Source organism: Cetorhinus maximus, unplaced genomic scaffold (genome assembly GCF_964194155.1).
Source record: "Cetorhinus maximus unplaced genomic scaffold, sCetMax3.hap1.1 HAP1_SCAFFOLD_1417, whole genome shotgun sequence".
NCBI lineage: Eukaryota > Metazoa > Chordata > Chondrichthyes > Lamniformes > Cetorhinidae > Cetorhinus > Cetorhinus maximus.
The window spans coordinates 16,469-32,519 of record NW_027597358.1 but is presented as its reverse complement, the minus strand read 5'-3'; the positions used below and the strand labels follow the sequence as shown (position 1 = coordinate 32,519).

The window sequence follows — 16,051 nt, the reverse complement described above, 5'->3', positions numbered from 1 at the left end:
GAAATGGAGCAGGACCAGAAAATTGGAGAGAAATAGGAAACTAAAAACTTTTAAGGACCCCCCCCCTCTCTCACTCCAAAATCTCACGCAGTTCATCCGTGTACAGGAAACTGCGTTTTTAAAGGACAGTGTATTTTTTTTTACACATCGAGAACAGTTATTTATGGCTGCACTTAAACCATGTAGTTTTAAAATAATTAATTGGAGTGTTTAATTTTTGCTGTTAAGCATTTGCCCGCGGGTTGGCACTGAACTGGGTCGCTGCACTGGGAAGATTGTTATCACCTTCCCCACCCACCCACCCAGCCCGGGCTCTGGTAAACTCCAGCTCCCGCACACAGATCTCTCTCCTTGTCGTTTGATGCCAGACTCGCAGTTTTACTGGGAGGTGAGTGAGAATCCTGTTTCACCCCTCTCTCTGTTTCACCCCTCTCTCTGTTTCACCCCTCTCTCTGTGTCTCTCTCTCTGTGTGTCTCTCTCTCTGTGTCTCTCTGTCTCTGTCTGTCTCTCTCTGTGTCTCTCTCTCTCTCTGTGTCTCTCTCTCTCTCTGTGTCTCTGTCTCTCTCTCTCTGTCTGTCTGTCTCTCTCTGTGTCTCTCTCCCTCTGTCTCTCTCTCTCTGTGTCTCTCTCCCTCTGTCTCTCTCTCTCTCTGTCTCTCTCTCTCTCTGTCTCTCTCTCTCTCTCTGTCTCTCTCTCTCTCTGTCTCTGTGTCTCTGTCTCTGTGTCTCTGTCTCTCTCTGCTTTAGGGGAGGAAGGGCAGCAGCTACTGCTGCAGGATTTCTGCGCTCTCTCCTCCCCTCTCCCAGAGAGAGGGGACCTCCTGCCTGCCTCTCCCACCCTCACCCGACCGGCCACCCTCACCCTGATTCCAGCCGCACCGGGACTCTCTAAACCAGGTGAGAATCTGCGGAGATGAACAGGCAGGAGGCAAGACGGCATCTTCACCCCCTCCCTCCCTCAGCTCCCAACTCCCTCCTTCACACCCTCCCTCCGCTCCCCCAACTCCCTCCCTCACTCTCCCAACTCCCTCCCTCCTTCTTTCCCAACTCCCACCTTCTCTCCCTCCCTCCCCTCTCCCTCCCCCCTCCCTCCCTCAGCTCCCCCAACACACTCCCTCTCCCTCACGCCCTCTCCCTCCCTCCCTCTGCCTCCGCTCCCTCCCTCCCTCAGCTCCCCCAACTCCCTCTCCTTCCTTCCCTCCCTCTGCTCCCCCTCCCTCCCACCCTCAGCTCCCCCTCCTTCCCTCCCACCCTCAGCTCCCCCTCCTTCCCTCCCACCCTCAGCTCCCCCTCCTTCCCTCCCACCCTCAGCTCCCCCTCCTTCCCTCCCACCCTCAGCTCCCCCTCCTTCCCTCCCACCCTCAGCTCCCCCTCCTTCCCTCCCACCATCAGCTCCCCCTCCCTCTCTCAGCTCCCCCTCCCTCCCTCCCTCAGCTCCCCCTCCCTCCCTCCCTCAGCTCCCCCTCCCTCCCTCCCTCAGCTCCCCCTCCCTCCCTCCCTCAGCTCCCCCTCCCTCCCCCTCCCTCCCTCCCTCAGCTCCCCCTCCCTCCCACTCACCCTCAGCTCCCCCTCCCTCCCACTCACCCTCAGCTCCCCCTCCCTCCCACTCACCCTCAGCTCCCCCTCCCTCCCACACCCTCAGCTCCCCCTCCCTCCCTCCCACCCTCAGCTCCCCCTCCCTCCCTCCCACCCTCAGCTCACCCTCCCTCCCTCAGCTCACCTCCCCCCTCCCTCCCACCTTCACCTCCCCCAACTCCCTCCCTCCCATAGCCCCTCCCTCTCTTACCCCCTCCCTCCCTCCCACCCACCCACCATCAGATCCCCCTCCCTCCCACTCACCCACCATCAGATCCCCCTCCCTCCCACCCACCCACCCTCAGCTCCCCCTCCCTCCCACCCAACCAACTTCAGCTCCCCCTCCCTCCCACCCACCCTCAGCTCCCCCTCCCTCCCACCCTCAGCTCCCCCTCCCTCCCACCCTCAGCTCCCCCTCCCTCCCTCCCTCCCACCCTCAGCTCCCCCTCCCTCCCACTCTCAGCTCCCCTCCCACCCACCCTCAGCTCCCCCTCCCTCCCTCCCTCCCACCCTCAGCTCCCCACTCCCTCCCACCCTCAGCTCCCCACTCCCTCCCACCCTCAGCTCCCCACTCCCTCCCACCCTCAGCTCACCACTCCCTCCCACCCTCAGCTCACCACTCCCTCAGCTCACCACTCCCTCCCTCCCACCGTCACCTCCCCCCTCCCTCCCACCGTCACCTCCCCCCTCCCTCCCACCTTCACCTCCCCCCTCCCTCCCACCTTCACCTCCCCCCTCTCTCCCCCCTCTCTCCCCCCTTCACCTCCCCCCTCCCTCCCACCTTCACCTCCCCCAACTCCCTCCGCTCCCCCAACTCCCTCCCTCCCTCCGCTCCCCCAACTCCCTCCGCTCCCCCAACTCCCTCCCTCCCTCTGCTCCCCAACTCCCTCCCTCCCTCTGCTCTCCAACTCCCTCCCTCCGCTCCCCAACTCCCTCCCTCCTTCTGCTCCCCAACTCCCTCCCTCCTTCTGCTCCCCCAACTCCCTCCGTCCCTTAGCCCCCGCGTCCCATAGCCCCTCCCTCCCACCCACCCTTAGCCCCTCCCTCCTAACTTCATCTCCCCCCTCCCTCCCACCTCCCTCCCACCTTCACCTCCCCAACTCCCTCCGCTCCCCCAACTCCCTCCCTCCGCTCCCCCAACTCCCTCCGTCCCTTAGCCCCTCCCTCCCACCCTTAGCTCCTCCCTCCCACCCTTAGCTCCTCCCTCCCACCTTTAGCTCCCCCAACTCCCTCCCTCCCTCCACTCCCCCAACTCCTTCCCCTCCCTCCCTCCGCTCCCCAACTCCTTCCCTCCCTCCCTCTGCTCCCCCATCTCCCTCCCTCCCTCTGCTCCCCCAACTCCCTCCCTCTGCTCCCCCAACTCCCTCTGCTCCCCCAACTCCCTCCCTCCCTCACTCAGCTCTCCCAACTCCCTCAGCCCCCCCTCCCTCCCTCAGCCCCCGCTCCCTCCCTCAGCCTCCCCTCCCTCCCTCAGCCTCCCCTCCCTCCCTCTATCTCCCTCCCTCTGCTCCCCTTCCCTCCCTCACTACCTCCTTTAGCTCCAGCTCCCTCCCTCCGCTCCCCCTCCCTCTCTCTGCTCCCCCTCCCTCCCTCCCTCCTTCAGCTCCCACTCCCTCCCTCAGCCTCCGCTCCCCCCTCCCTCCTTCTCTCCCTCCCTCCCCCTCTCCTCCATCCTCCTCACCCTCCTTCCTCCCCCACTCCTCCCTCCCCCCTCCTCCTCCCTCCCCTCCTCACCTCCCCCCACCAACCTTGACCTCCGCTATCCCCCGTCTTCCACTCCTCTCCCCTCACCCTCCCTGTCCCCTCACTGCCTCCTCCCCTCATCCTCCCCGCCCTTGCCCCAGCCTCATCACCTTCTCACTCCTCCCCCTCGCCTCACTCTCCCTTCCTCCTCATCCTTCCCTCTCCCCCCAATCTCCCTCACCCTCCTCCCCCTCACCCTTCTCCTCATCCTCCCCCTCCCATCCTTCGCCCCCTCACTCTCACTTTAACTTACCCTCCACTCCGCTCCCTCTCCACACCCCCTCCTCTCCCTCTCTCCCATCCTGCCTCCTCCGTCTCCTCCCTGCTCTATTTTGGGAGATGGTGTGTATTTTTAGATCTAGAATCACAGACGGCAGCAGGACAGGTTGGTGAGCGGAGCTGAGCTGAGCAGCTGGAGACGCTGTCTCCTTCCCCTGACCTTACACAGCAGCTCCCATCCATTCACTGGCACGATGTTGGGGCGGGTGGTTTGTGGGGAAGAGCTACACCGAGAAACAGACAGAGACGTGTACAGAGAGACAGAAGGCAGAGCCGTGGGAGATCAAGGAATTAAATGTAGGATGATTCATTAGCCAAGAGGATGTTGGAGAGGTTAACAGATCCACTGTTACCCTCAGGCTCAGCTGCAGCAGCTCATAGGATGGACGGGTCACCCTGCTGGGATTGATGAGGGGCAGTGGGTACGAATTGCTGACTGCAAAGGAGTTTGCTTCATTTACACCTCCCCCCTCTCTCCCCCGTTACCCCCATGTCTCTCTCTCTCCCTCCCCCTTTACCCCCATGTCTCTCTCTCTCTCCCTCCCCCATGTCTCTCTCTCTCCCTCCCCCTTTACCCCCATGTCTCTCTCTCTCTCCCTCCCCCATGTCTCTCTCTCTCCCTCCCCCTTTACCCCCATGTCTCTCTCTCTCTCTCTCCCCCCCCCGTTACCCCCATGTCTCTCTCTCCCTCCCCCTTTACCCCCATGTCTCTCTCTCTCCCTCCCCCATTAGCCCCATGTCTCTCTCTCTCCCTCCCCCTTTACCCCCATGTCTCTCTCTCTCTCCCTCCCCCATGTCTCTCTCTCTCCCTCCCCCTTTACCCCCATGTCTCTCTCTCTCTCTCTCCCCCCCCCGTTACCCCCATGTCTCTCTCTCCCTCCCCCTTTACCCCCATTTCTCTCTCTCTCCCTCCCCCATTACCCCCATGTCTCTCTCTCTCCCTCCCCCTTTACCCCCATGTCTCTCTCTCTCCCTCCCCCATTACCCCATGTCTCTCTCTCTCTCTCCCTCTTTACCCCCATGTCTCTCTCTCTCCCCGTTACCCCCATGTCTCTCTCTCTCCCTCCCCCTTTACCCCCATGTCTCTCTCTCTCCCTCCCCCATTACCCCCATGTCTCTCTCTCTCTCTCCCCCGTTACCCCCATGTCTCTCTCTCTCTCCCCCCGTTACCCCCATGTCTCTCTCTCCCCCCGTTACCCCCATGTCTCTCTCTCTCCCCCGTTACCCCCATGTCTCTCTCTCTTCTCCCGTTACCCCCATGTCTCTCTCTCTCTCCCCCCGTTACCCCCATGTCTCTCTCTCTCTCCCCCGTTACCCCCATGTCTCTCTCTCTCTCCCCCGTTACCCCCATGTCTCTCTCTCTCCCCCGTTACCCCCATGTCTCTCTCTCTCTCCCCCGTTACCCCCATGTCTCTCTCTCTCCCCCGTTACCCCCATGTCTCTCTCTCTCTCTCCCCCGTTACCCCCATGTCTCTCTCTCTCTCCCCCGTTACCCCCATGTCTCTCTCTCTCTCCCCCGTTACCCCCATGTCTCTCTCTCTCTCTCCCGTTACCCCCATGTCTCTCTCTCTGTCTCCCTGTCTGCCCCCTCCCTCCACCCTCCGCCCGTCCCCTCCCTCCACTTGCCCCCTCCCTCCTCCCCCCGCCCGCCCCCTCTTTCCGCCTCTGTGTCTCTGTTCCTTCTCTCCATGTCTCTGTCTGTCTGTGTCTCTCTCTCTATCCCCTCCCTCCCTCTTTTCTCCTCTCTCTACGTCCCCCATCTCTCCCTCTCTCTCTGCCTCCCCCCCAACTCTCCCTCTTTCTCTCTGTCACCATCACTCCCCCCATCTCTCTTTGCTGCCTCCCCCCTCTATCCCCGCACCTCCACTTTGTGTAGTGCTGTATCGCCCACCCCCATTCCTCTCCCCTCACCCTCCCTGGCAGGATTCACGTGCGACCTTCAGCAATGACGGCCTGCGGGATATTCCACTGCACAAGCATCGCAGTTGAGGCCAGACCAGATGTTGGCGCACAGGTAGAGGGCAGGGTTGAGAAAGAACAACAATCGCGATTGGCTTTGAAAGCACCACCCCACCCCCACCCCCACACACCCCCACCCCCAACCCCACCCCCATACACCCGCACCCCCACTCTCACCCCACCCTCACCCCCAACCTCATTCCCACCCTCACCCTTCGCCTCATCCCCACCTTCACCTGCACCCTCATTCCCACCCTCACCCCCACCCTCATTCCCACCCTCACCCCCACCCCACCCTCACCCCCATCCCCACCCTCACCCCCATCCCCACCCTCACCCCACCCTCATTCCCACCCTCACCCTCACCCTCACCCCCACCCTCACCCTCACCCTCACCCGTCTCCAAGGCCCAGGTTGCTTGGCCGCTTTTCGGAGGGCCTCCCATCCTCCAGGACAGGGGCACTGGGACATCCCCTCAGCACCAGACGCACTGACTAACCCTGCCGAAGAGTCCGAGGGGAGGCAGTCCACCGGCGGTGACGGAGGAGCCGGTGAGAGGGGGAGGGGGTGGTGGTGGGTGTGGGCTTTCCACAACCCCAGTGCCCCCACCCGCCACAATCAAACTGCAGCAGAGGGGGGAGGGGGGTGGGGAAGACCCATGGGATCGCACTGTGCCTCCAGTCATTGAGGGGAAGTGTTACCGGGGAGACAGTGGGGTGGGGGCAGGAAGGGAGGGGTCCACAGTCCTTCGCTGAGGCACCTTTGCCCCCGTTTCGAGGTCACCCAGTTTATATTGTACGTGACGGACAAGGGCCGAAACCCCTCCCCACCTCCGGACAATAACTCTGCCGTTGCCGTGACGTTGAGTCGGGTGCAAAGGTCGCGAGGCGCTAAACGGATGGGGGGGGGGGGGTTTGTGAACGACCTTTTGCGACCTGAAGACATGTCGAAGCTCTTCACAGCCAATGGGATGCTTTGTTTTTGAAGAGCGTTCGCTGTTGTAACGTGAGAAACACAGCAGCCAGTTTCAGCACAGCAAGATCCCACAAGCAGCAGACTGATAATCAACTCCGACAGTGCGGCACTCCCTCAGTACTGACCCTCCGACAGTGCGGCACTCCCTCAGTACTGACCCTCCCACAGTGCGGCGCTCCCTCAGTACTGACCCTCCGACAGTGCAGCACTCCCTCAGTACTGACCCTCCAACAGTGCGGCACTCCCTCAGTACTGACCCTCCGACAGTGCGGCGCTCCCTCAGTACTGACCCTCCGACAGTGCGGCGCTCCCTCAGTACTGACCCTCCGACAGTGCGGCGCTCCCTCAGTACTGACCCTGTGACAGTGCGGCGCTCCCTCAGTACTGACCCTCCGACAGTGCGGCGCTCCCTCAGTACTGACCCTCCGACAGTGCGGCTCTCCCTCAGTACTGACCCTCCCACAGTGCGGCGCTCCCTCAGTACTGACCCTCCCACAGTGCGGCACTCCCTCAGTACTGACCCTCCGACAGTGCGGCACTCCCTCAGCACCGACCCTCCGACAGTGCGGCGCTCCCTCAGTACCGACCCTCCGACAGTGCGGCGCTCCCTCAGCACCGACCCTCCGACAGTGCGGCGCTCCCTCAGTACTGACCCTCCGACAGTGCGGCGCTCCCTCAGTACTGACCCTCCGACAGTGCGGCGCTCCCTCAGTACTGACCCTCGGACAGTGCGGCGCTCCCTCAGTACTGACCCTCGGACAGTGCGGCGCTCCCTCAGTACTGACCCTCAGACAGTGCGGCGCTCCCTCAGTACTGACCCTCCGACAGTGCGGCACTCCCTCAGTACTGACTCTCGGACAGTGCGGCGCTCCTTCAGTACTGGCAGTGGGAAGTCAGCCTGAATTTCATGCTCAAGTCTGTAAAGTGGGAACTTGAACCTTTGACCCTCTGAGCCAGAGGGAGAGAGAGTCACAGGAAGAGGGGGAGCGAGAGAGAGGCGGGGGGAGGGGGAGAGAGAGAGAGGCAGAGTGATAGCGAGGGGGAGGGGGAGAGGCGGAGTGATAGCGAGGAGGAGGGGGAGAGAGAGGCGGAGTGATAGCGAGGGGGAGAGAGAGAGGAGGAGTGATAGCGAGGGGGAGAGAGAGGCGGAGTGATAGTGAGGGGCAAGGGGAGAGAGGCGGAGTGATAATGAGGGGGAGAGAGAGAGGCGGAGTGATAGCGAGGGGGAGGGGGAGAGAGAGGCGGAGTGATAGTGAGGGGGAGGGGGAGAGAGAGGTGGAGTGATAGTGAGGGGGAGAGAGGCGCGCAGTGATAGTGAGGGGGAGGGGGAGAGAGAGGCGGAGTGATAGTGAGGGGGAGAGAGAGGGGGAGTGATAGCGAGGGGGAGGCGGAGAGAGAGGCGGAGTGATAGCGAGGGGGAGGGGGAGAGAGGCAGAGTGATAGCGAGGGGGAGGCGGAGAGAGAGGCAGAGTGATATCGAGGTGGAGAGAGAGGCGGAGTGATAGTGAGGGGAGAGAGAGAGGGGGAATGATAGTGAGGGGGAGGGAGAGAGAGAGAGGCGGAGTGATAGCGAGGCGGAGGGGGAGGGGGAGGGAGAGAGGCGGAGTGATAGCGAGGGGGAGGGGGAGGGAGAAAGGCGGAGTGATAGCGAGGGGGAGGGGAGGGAGTGAGGCGGAGTGATAGCGAGGGGGAGAGAGAGGCGGAGTGATAGCAAGGGGGAGGGAGAGAGAGGCGGAGTGATAGCGAGGGGAGGGGGAGAGAGAGAGGCGGAGTGATAGCGAGGGGAGGGGGAGAGAGAGAGAGGCGGAGTGATAGCGAGGGGGAAAGAGAGAGAGAGAGAGGGAGGGAGGGAGGGAGGGGGAGAGACATAGAGGGAGTGTGCTACACACTGATGAACAGCGTTTGAACATCCCAATAAGTTCCTAGTTGACTTCATGTCTCGGCCAAATGGATTTCATATTTTTCCTCCCAACCTCTTTCCAAGTGTTCATGGTTTCAGAGCCTGTCTGGGTGTGTGGATTCCATTCTCCATTCAGCAATGGAGCTTGTGCAATCCCAGAATGCACAGCAGTAATGAAAGTCCCCTATTAAAGTACTGGATCCCCTCTGGTTAATAGGGAATTTTCATCCTTGCTCTGGATAGCTGACCTCCCGACTGCTGCCCAGCTGGGGTCTGCCATCTCACCCTCTGTTGGTGGCCCTTCCCCCACTTCCTGCCCCCCCCCCCCACCCCCCCGCCCTCTGCCTCCCCCTCCCATCTCCCCCTCTGTCTCCCCCCCTCTCCCCTCTGGCCCTCACCCTCCCTCCACCTCCCCTCTGGCCCTCAGTCCTTCCTAGGAAAAAACATACAATGTGGCCAAGATTAGTGGTAGCCAGAGGATTGGGAAAGTTTTAAAAACCAACAGAAGATGACCAAAAAAATAATAAAGAAGGAGAAAATAAACTTTGAGGGTTAACTAGCAAGTAATATAAAAATGGAGAGTAAGAGCTCCTTTAAAATATACATAAAGGAAGAGAGAGGCCAAAGTGAACATAGGCCCCTTAGGGAATGAGACTGGGGAAATAATAATGGGGGAACCAGGAAATAGCAGAGGAGTTCAATAAATACTTTGCTTCAGTCTTCACGGTAGAAGACACTAATAGCATTCCAAAAATACTAAAAAATCAAGAGGCAAAAGGGGAGTAGGAAATAAATGCAATAACTATCACTAGAGAAAAAACACCAGGGAAACTAATGGGGCTAAAGGCCGATAAGTCCTCTGGACCGGATGGCTTTATCCTAGAATATTAAAGGAAGTAGCTACAGAGATAGTAGATGCACTGGTAGTAATCTTCCAAGCATCCTTAGACTATGGAAAAGTCCCAGAGGATTGGAAAACTGCCAATGTAACACCCTTATTCAAAAAGGGAGGGAGACAAAAAACAGATAACTATAGGCCAGTTAGCTTAACATCCGTCATTGGGAAAATGTTAGAGTCTATTCTAAAGGATGTAATAGCAGAGTATTTAGAATTACATAATCTAATCAAGCAGACTCAGCATAGCTTCATGAAGGGGAAATCATGCCTGACAAATTTATTAGAATTCTTTGAGGAGGTTACAAGCAGGATAGATGAAGGGGGACCGGTAGATGTAATATATTTGGACTTTCAAAAGGTGTTTGATAAGGTACCGCACATAAGGCTACTTAATAAGATAAGAGCCCATGGTGTTGGGGGTAATACACTAGCATGGATAGAGGATTGGCTAACTAATAGAAGACACAGTTGGGATACGGGGGACATTTTCAGGATGGCAACCTGTAACTAGTGGAATGCCACAGGGGTCAAGTGCTGGGGCCACAATTATTTACAATGTATATTAATGACTTGGATGAGGGAAGTGAATGTATTATCGCCAAGTTTGCGGATGACACAAAAATAGGTGGGAAGGCAAGTGGTGAGGATGACACAAGGAGTCTGCAGAAGGATATAGACAGGTTAAGTGAGTGGGTAAAGACTTGTCAGATGGAATATAATGTGGGAAAATGTGAGGATATGCACTTTGGCAGGAAGAATAGAGGAGCTGAATATTATTTAAATGGAGAAAGCCTGCAGAAAGCTGCAGCACAGAGGGATTTGGGGGTCCTTGTACATGAATCACAAAAAGCTAACATACAAGTTCAGCAGGTAATAGGGAAGGCAAATGGAATGTTGGCCTTTATTTCAAAGAGAATGGAGTATAAAAATAGGGAAGTGTTGCTAAAACTATACAAGGCACTAGTTAGACCACACCTAGAATACTGTGAACAGTTTTGGTCCCCTTATCTAAGGAAAGATATACTGGCATTGGAGGCAGTCCAGAGAAGGTTCACTAGGTTGATCCCGGGTATGGAGGGATTTTCGTACGAGGAGAGGTTGAGTAGGTTGGGCCTGTAACTCATTGGAGTTTAGAAGAATGAGAGGCGACTTTATTGAAACATATAAGATTCTTAGGGGGTTTGACAGGGTAGATGCTGAGAGGTTGTTTCCCATTGTAGGAGAATCTAGGACCAGAGGGCATAATCTCAGAGTAAGGGGTCGCCAATTTAAAACAGAGATGAGGAGGAATATCTCCTCTCAGAGGGTAGTGAATCTGTGGTTCTCTTTACCGCAGAGGGCTGTAGATGCTGGGTCATTAAGTATATTCAAGGCTGAGATAGACAGATTTTTAATCAGTAAGGGAATCAAGGGTAATGGGGAAAAAGCAGGAAAGTGGGAGTTGAGGATTATCAGATCAGCCATGATCTCATTGAATGGTGGGGCAGAATCGATGGGCTGAATGGCCTATTTCTTCTCCTATGTCTTATGCTCTAGCCCCCTCCCCGCCTCCCCTTCCCTGGTCTCCCCTCCCCCCCCCCCCCCCCGCCTCCCTATCTCTGGCCCCCTCCGCCTCCCCTGCCCTCCCCCTCACACTTTGTCTCTCGCTCCCTCTCCGTCCCTCGTCCTCCCTCTCTCGCTCCCTCTTTTTCCCTTCTCTTTCCGAAACTCCGTGAATATTCTGGGTGAGACTCCGTTCCGGCTGCCAGCGCTGATGAAATAGGGCAGGAAGGGAAAGTGATTTCCCCGGGTGCCAAGTGCCGGAGCGCAGTGATAATTTATTTTCAGGCACTTCCCGGACAGGCTCAAGGCCGGGAGTCAGGATGAACTCTAACACACGGTGGGATTCACTTAAAGGTTTTCCGATGGAACAGAATCCCTCCTGTTAACCGTGGAGTTAAAGCCAGAGGTTATTTACTGGTGAAACCCTTCTTTCCAAAAACGCAGCAGAAATCTTTCAAGACTCTCGGTCAGAAACAAGAAAATAAAAAAACTGTTTTTCCAACTGGGGCGAGTGTGCGGTGAATGCAAAGAGGAGGGACTCATTGTGTTGGCTTCCGAGAGATGAAAGGATTTGGTGTGGACTGTGTATTGGACGGGAGTGTTGAAATTCTGAGCACGTGGAGGGAGATCACGCCAACCGAGAGGAGGGAGGAGAGGAGGGTGTCGGGGGTGGGAGCGCAGGAGGGGAGGTGAGGTAGGCGGCCGGAGGGAAATCACCTGACAAGCTCCGTTGGTTTGCAGACTGGGCGGGATGGGGATTGGGTCGATGAAGACAGAGTAACCCCGGCCAAAAGATATTTTACACTCGCATCCTTGTTCGCAAATCCCTCCATGGTCCTCCCCTCCCTCCCTATCTCTGTAACCTCCTCCAGCCCCAATGCCCTTCCCTATCACAGTAACCTCCTGCAGCCCCTACACTCCTCCCTATCTTGTTAACCTCCTACAGCCCCTACAACCCTCCCTGTCTCTTTACCTCCTCCAGCCCCTACACCCCTCCCTATCTGTCACCTCCTCCAGCCCCTACACCCCTCCCTATCTCTTTACCTCCTCCAGCCCCTACACCCCCTCCCTATCTCTGTAACCTCCTCCAGCCCCTACACCCTTCCCTGTCTCTTTATCTCCTCCAGCCCTACAACCCTCCCTGTCTCTTTACCTCCTTCAGCCCCTACTCCCCTCCATATCTCTGTAACCTTCTGCAACGCCTACACCTCTACCTATCTCTGTAACCTCCTCCAGCCCCCATACCCCTCCCTATCTCTGTTACCTCCTCCAGCCCGGACATCCGTCCCTATCTCTGTTACCTCCTCCAGCCCCGACATCCGTCCCTATCTCTGTAACCTCCTCCAGCCCCTACAGCCCTCCCTATCTCTGTAACCTCCTCCAGCCCCTACATCCCTCCCTATCTCTGAAACCTCCTCCAGCCCCTACACCCCTCCCTATCACTAACCACCTCCAGCCCCTACACACCACCCTATCTCTGTCCGCTCCTCCAGCCCCTACACCCCTCCCTATCTCTTTACCTCCTCCAGCCCCGACACCCCTCCCTATCTCTTTAACCTCCTCCAGCCCGTACACCCCTACCTATCTCATTAACCTCCTCCAGTCCATATGCCCCTCCCAATCACTGTAACATCCTGCAGCGCATACAACCCCTCCCAGTCTCTGTAACCTACTCCAATGCCTGCACCCATCCCTATCTCTGTAATCTCCTCCACGCATACACCCCTCCCTATCTCTAACCTCCTCCAGCACCTACACCCCTCCCTATCTCTGTAACCTCCTCCAGCCCCTACACCCCTCCCTATCTCTGTAACCTCCTCCACGCATACACCCCTCCCTATCTCTAACCTCCTCCAGCACCTACACCCCTCCCTATCTCTGTAACCTCCTCCAGCCCCTACACCCCTCCCTATCTCTGTAACCTCCTCCAGCCCCTACACCCCTCCCTATCTCTGTAACTTCCTCCAGTTTCCAGACCCCTCACTTTTACTGTAACCTGCTGCAGCCCCTACACCCCTCCCTATCTCTGTAACCTCCTCCATCCCCTACAACCCTCCCTGTCTCTTTACCTGCTCCATACTCTACACCAACCATATCTCTGTAACCTGCTTCAGCACATACACCTCTCCTTATCTCTGTAACTTCCTCCAGTCCCTACACCCCTCCCTTATCTCTGTAATCTCCTCCAGCGCATACACCCCTCCCTATCACAGTAAACTCCTGCAGCCCCTACACTCCTCCCTATCTTGTTAACCTCCTACAGCCCTTACAACCCTCCCTGTCTCTTTACCTCCTCCGGCCCCTTCACCCCTCCCTATCTCTGTAACCTCCTCCACGCATACACCCCTCCCTATCTCTAACCTCCTCCAGCACCTACACCCCTCCCTATCTCTGTAACCTCCTCCAGCCCCTACACCCCTCCCTATCTCTGTAACTTCCTCCAGTTTCCAGACCCCTCACTTTTACTGTAACCTGCTGCAGCCCCTACACCCCTCCCTATCTCTGTAACCTCCTCCATCCCCTACACCCCTCCCTATCTCTGTAACCTCCTCCATCCCCTACAACCCTCCCTGTCTCTTTACCTGCTCCATACTCTACACCAACCATATCTCTGTAACCTGCTTCAGCACATACACCTCTCCTTATCTCTGTAACTTCCTCCAGTCCCTACACCCCTCCCTTATCTCTGTAATCTCCTCCAGCGCATACACCCCTCCCTATCACAGTAAACTCCTGCAGCCCCTACACTCCTCCCTATCTTGTTAACCTCCTACAGCCCTTACAACCCTCCCTGTCTCTTTACCTCCTCCGGCCCCTTCACCCCTTGTTATCTCTGTAACCTCCTCCAGCGCATACACCCCTCCCTATCTTTGTAACCTCCTCCAGCCCCTACACCCCTCTCTATCTCTGTAACCTCCTCCAGTCCATATGCACCCCCCCAATCACTGTAACATCCCGCAGCGCATACAACCCCTCCCAGTCTCTGTAAACTACTCCAATTCCTGCACCCCTCCCTATCTCTGTAACCTCCTCCAGCCCCTACACCCCTCCCTATCTCTGGAACCTCCTCCAGCCCCTACGCCCCTCCCTATCACTGTAACCTCCTGCAGCGCATCCACCCCTCTCTATCTCTGTAACCTCCTCCAGCCCCTACACCCCTCCCTATCACAGTAACCTCCTCCAGCCCCTACACCCCTCTCTATCTCTGTAACCTCTTCCAGTCCATATGCCCCTCCCAATCACTGTAACATCCTGCAACGCATACAACCCCTCCCAGTCTTTGTAACCTACTCCAATTCCTGCACCCCTCCCTATCTCTGTAACCTCCTCCAGCGCTTACACCCCTCCCTATCTCTAACCTCCTCCAGCCCCTACAGCCCTCCCTATCTCTGTTACCTCCTGCAGTCACTACGCCCCTCCCTATTTCTGTAACCTCCTCCATACGCTACACCCTCCCTATCTCTGTAACCTACTCCAGTTCCTGCACCCCTCCCGATCTCTGTAAACTCCTCCAGCGCATAAACCCCTCCCTATCTCTGTAAACCCCTCTAGCCCCTACATCTTTCCCTATCTCTGTTAACTCCTACAGCCCCTACATCCCTTCCTATCTCTTTACCTCCTCCAGCCGCTACACCCCTCCCTATCTCTGTAACCTCCTCCAGCCCCTACACCCCTCCCTATCTCTGGAAACTCCTCCAGTCCCTACGCCCCTACCTATCACTGCAATCTCCTGCAGTGCACACACCCCTCCCCATCTCTGTAAACCCCTCCAGCCCCTACATCTTTCCGTATCTTTGTAACCTCTTCCAGCCCCGACACATCTCCCTATCTGCATAACCCCCTGCAGCACCTACAACCCTCCCTATCTCTGTAACCCCCTCCAGCCCCTACAGCCCTCGCTATGTCCCTAACCTCCTCCAGCCCCTACAGCCCTCCCTATCTCTGTAACCTCCTCCAGTCCCTACACCCCACCCTATCTCTGTAACCTCCTCCAGCCCCTACATCCCTCCCTATCTCTGCAACCTCCCCCAGCCCCTCCCTATCTCTGTAACCTCCTCCGGCACCTAAACCCCTCCCTATCTTTGTAACCTCCTCCAGCCCTGACTCATCTCCCTATCAGTGTAACCTCCTCCAGCTCCTACACCCCTCCCTATGTCCCTTACCTCCTCCAGCCCCTACCCCCCTCCCTATCTCTGTAACCTCCTCCAGCATCTACACCACTCCCTATCTCTGTAACCTCCTCCAGCTCCGACACCTCTCCCTAGCTCTGTAACCTCCTCCAGGCCCTACACACCTCCCTATCTTGTTAACCTCCTCCAGCCCCTACAACCCTCCCTATCTTTGTAACCTCCTCCAGCCCCTACACCCCTCTCTATCTCTGTAACCACCTCCAGCCCCAACACCCCACCCTATCTCTGAAACCTCCTCCAGCCCTTAAACCCCTCCCTATCACTAACCACCTCCAGCCCCTACACCCCTCCCTATCTCTTTACCTCCTCCAGCCCCTACAGCCCTCTCTATGTCTGTAACCTCCTGCAGCCCCTACACACCTCCCTATCTTGTTAACCTCCTCCAGCACCGACAACCCTCCCTGTCTCTTTACCTCCTTCAGCCCCTACACCACTCCATATCTCTGTAACCTTCTGCAACGCCTACACCTCATCCTATCTCTGTAACCTCCTGCAGCGAATACACCCCTCCCTTTCACTGTAACCTCCTGCATCCCTGACACCCCTATCTCTGTAACCTCCTCCAGCCCCCACACCCCTCCCTATTTCTGTTCCCTCCTCCAGCCCGGACATCCGTCCCTATCTCTGTTACCTCCTTCAGCCCCGACATCCGTCCCTATCTCTGTAACCTCCTCCAGCCCCGACATCCGTCCCTATCTCTGAAACCTCCTCCAGCCCCTACATCCCTCCCTAGCACTAACCACCTCCAGCCCCTACACCCCTCCCTATCTCTGTCCGCTCCTCCAGCCCCGACACCACTCACTATCTCTTTATCTCCTCCAGCCCCTACACCGCTCCCTATCTCTTTAACCTCCTCCAGCCCGTACACCCCTACCGATCTCTGTAACCTCCCCTAGTCCATATGCCCCTCCCAATCACTGTAACATCCTGCAGCGCATACAACCCCTCCCAGTCTCTGTAACCTACTCCAATGCCTGCACCCATCCCTAT

The 16,051-nt window shown here is 57.5% G+C and overlaps 1 protein-coding gene across 1 annotated transcript in view; it reads left to right on the top strand.

Annotated features, from left to right (window-relative positions):
- Positions 1-257: 257 nt before the first annotated feature.
- LOC144676194 (brevican core protein-like) overlaps positions 258-16,051 on the top strand; it is a gene marked incomplete at its 3' end in the record, with an annotated part of 30,933 nt that continues 15,139 nt past the window's right edge. The window contains exon 1 of the mRNA XM_078536678.1: positions 258-388. The remainder of the gene's footprint in view (positions 389-16,051) is intronic.